We start from the raw sequence: 3,163 nt of genomic DNA on the forward strand, positions 1-3,163 counted from the left end.
ATTTGAATAAGAAAGTTCTAACATCAAGGATTTATTTTCTTACCTGAAGTTGGTGGTACTATCTTTATTCTATTACATATAGAATGATAGGAAAACTTGAAATTTATTTGTGTGAAAATAAGTAGAACAAATTTTTAGAGTATTTTAGGGTAAACTGAAATCAAGTCTCATTTCTTATAAAAATCTTATTTAAAACTAGGGGCCTGGTACATGGGTTTGTGCACTGTTGTGTTCTCTCAGCCTAGCCTGTTCCCTCTTGCAGTCCGAGACCCCGCGGGGGATGTCGGACTGCCAGTTTCTACCCGATCCCCCTGCCTGGCCTGAGGGGATCAGGCCAAAACTGGCAGTCCGACATCCCCTGAGGGATGTAGTAGTGCATGAAGCCACAGGCGGCCAGGAAGGAGCTTGAGCTTCGGCTAGGTGCCGCACCACTCCCACTCATCCTAGCCCTGCTACGCCTGCTGCCACCGCTCAGTAGCGCTCCCCTGGAGACAAGAAAGGCTCACACCACAGCAGCTGTGCTCACCTGCTGTGAGCCCAGTGTCTGGCACCTGTCAGTCAGTTGAGCAGTGTTCCCACTGTGGGAGCGCACTGACCACCAGGGGGCAGCTCCTGGTCATAGCAACAGTCCAAATGGTCGACTGGTCGCTTAGGGTTTTATATATAGACTAGAGACCTGGTGCACAAAAATTTGTGCACTGGGGGGGAGGGGGGTTCCTCAGCCCGGCCTGTGCCCTCTCACAGTCTGGGACCCCTCAGGGGATGATCATCTGCTGGCTGAGGATTGGGCCTAAGCTGGAAATCAGACATTCCTCTGGCAGCCTGGCAGCCCTTGGGGGATGTCCACTTGCCAGCAGGGAGCAGACCTAAGCTGCAGTCAGACATCCTTAGTGCTGCTGAGGAGGCAGGAGAGGCTCCCACCAGCACCGCTGTACTGGCAGCCATCAGCCTGGCTAGTGGCTGAGCAGAGCTCCTCCATGTGGGAGCACCCTGACCACCAGAAGGCAGCTCTTGCATTGAGCGTCTGCCCCCTGGTGGTCAGTGTGTGTCATAGTGACCAGTCATTCCCAGTCTTTCTGCTGTTAGGGTCAGTTTGCCTATTACCCTTTTACTACATAGGATAGAGGCCTGATAAATGGGTGGGGGCCGGCTGGTTTGCCCTGAAGGGTGTCCCGGATCAGGGTGGGGGTCCCGCTTGGGTGCCTGGCCAGCCTGGATGAGGGGCTGATGGCTGTTTTCAGGCTGCCCGCACCCTCTTCAGGGTGGGGGTCCCCACTGGGGTGCTTTGCCAGCTTGGATGAGGGGCTGAGGGCTGTTTTCAGGCTGCCTGCACCCCCTTCAGGGTGGGGGTCCCCAATGGGGTGCCTGGCCAGTCTGGATGAGGGTCTGAGGGCTGTTTTCATGCTGGCCAAGCCTGCAACTGAAGCTCCCAGTCTCTCCTTTTTTTCTTTTTTTTTTTTTTTATTCTGGGATTTATTTTCCTTCTGTAATTGAAACTTTGTTGCGGCTTCAGCTCTGAGGCCGGCTGGCTGAAAGCAGGTACCTGGGGTTTGTTTAGCTTCTATAATTGCAACATAGTTTCTTAGAGTGAAGCTCAGAGCCCAGCCGCGGCAGGCGGGGAACCTTGGTTTCCTCCATCGCTGGGACAACCAAGCCTCATGTTCACTTCAGCTGCCTGGCTGCCGGCCACCATCTTGGTTTGCAGTTAATTTGCATATTGCCCTGATTAGCCAATGGGAAGTGTAACGGAGGTATGGTTAATTACCATGTTTGTCTATTATTAGAAAGGATTTCAGCAATTCCCACATTGTTGAACAGACATTTACCTTTGCAGAGTAGGCACAGAAAAGATTAAGTAAATGAAGTTTAAGCAACACTATTAATAGCAATATTGAACCCATAAAAAGAGAGGAGCATCGTGGCAGCAAAGTAGATACTTCAGTCATAAAACATCCAACTAAGGTGCCCTCTGTGGGGAAAAAAACAAACAAAAAACATCCTGGGAAATCTGGGAAGGCATCAAGGGAGGATCAGGTTTTAAGAACCTATGACTGAGAAAGAAGATAAAAAATATCTGAGTGATTCAGAGGAGGACGTTACTGACATGAAGACTCTAGTAATTAATATGCATGGGAAGAAAAGGGATTCTGCAGGAATATTTGAAGATGTGTGAGGATGTCTGAGTGTAGAGTGGAGAATATGCTGGAAAAATGTGAAGCTGACATTAACAAGGCTCTTCTTACAAAGGGAAAAATCTAGCAATGTACACCAGGGCTTCTCTCAAAAATGTAACCAGAAAGTTTATCATATTTGGAAAGATCAACAAGATCAAAGGCAGTAACTTAACCAAGAATCTTTTCAGCAGATTCTGACTTTGATTCAGCAGTAGGAGATAATGTACAGAAAGCTGAGAAACAAGAAGATAAACTAGCTAATTTATTTGTATAGCAACAAAAGGTTTTCCAACAATCTAGAGTTGTTCAGAGCCAGAGATGGAAAACAATTAAACAGCTGTATGAGCAGTTCACAAAGAGCAGGGAGGACTTAGAGAAGAATCATGATACTCTACTCACTGATGCACAACATGAACTTAGAAAAGAAATGGCTGTTGCAAAAACAAATTATGATGGACACTCAGCAGCAGGAGGCAGCAAGTGTTCGGAACTTCAATTCATGTTATTCTGATGACTCTTTGAAGGAAGAATTTGAATTGAAATAATATGATACAATTATAACATCAGCTAAGAGGCATGTAAGTCTTTAGAGTGGTTTAAAAAGGAAATTATAAAATACTAGAGGCCTGGTGCACGAAATCGTGCAAGAACAGGGTGCCTTGGGGTGGCCTGCAGGGATCAGGCCAAAACCCGCAGTCCAATGCTGCCTGCAGAGCTCCTACCTGCTGCTCCCACTCATTTTGGCCCCACTGTGTCTGCCACAGGCTTGCGCCCAATCATCTGTGAACCCTGCATCTGGCGCCCTCCTGAAGGGAGTGGCTTGTGGGATCAGGCCAAAACTGGCTCTCCAACATTCTCCAAAGGGTCCCAGATTGCAAGAGGGTGCAGGCCAAGTCAAGGGACCCCACCAATGCATGATTGGGGCTGGGGAGGGAGCACGGGAGGGTTCCAAGGCATGTCCAGCCCCATCTCACCTAGTCCTGATTGGG

At 48.5% G+C, this 3,163-nt stretch overlaps 1 pseudogene; it reads left to right on the top strand.

Annotated features, from left to right (window-relative positions):
- Window positions 1–377: 377 nt before the first annotated feature.
- On the top strand, window positions 378–2,719 carry LOC138994947 (synaptonemal complex protein 3 pseudogene; annotated as a pseudogene).
- The last annotated feature ends 444 nt before the right edge of the window (window positions 2,720–3,163 follow it).

The sequence above is a fragment of the Myotis yumanensis genome, unplaced genomic scaffold, assembly GCF_028538775.1.
Source record: "Myotis yumanensis isolate MYYU_CA2020_CCGP unplaced genomic scaffold, mMyoYum1.0.hap1 SCAF_1, whole genome shotgun sequence".
NCBI lineage: Eukaryota > Metazoa > Chordata > Mammalia > Chiroptera > Vespertilionidae > Myotis > Myotis yumanensis.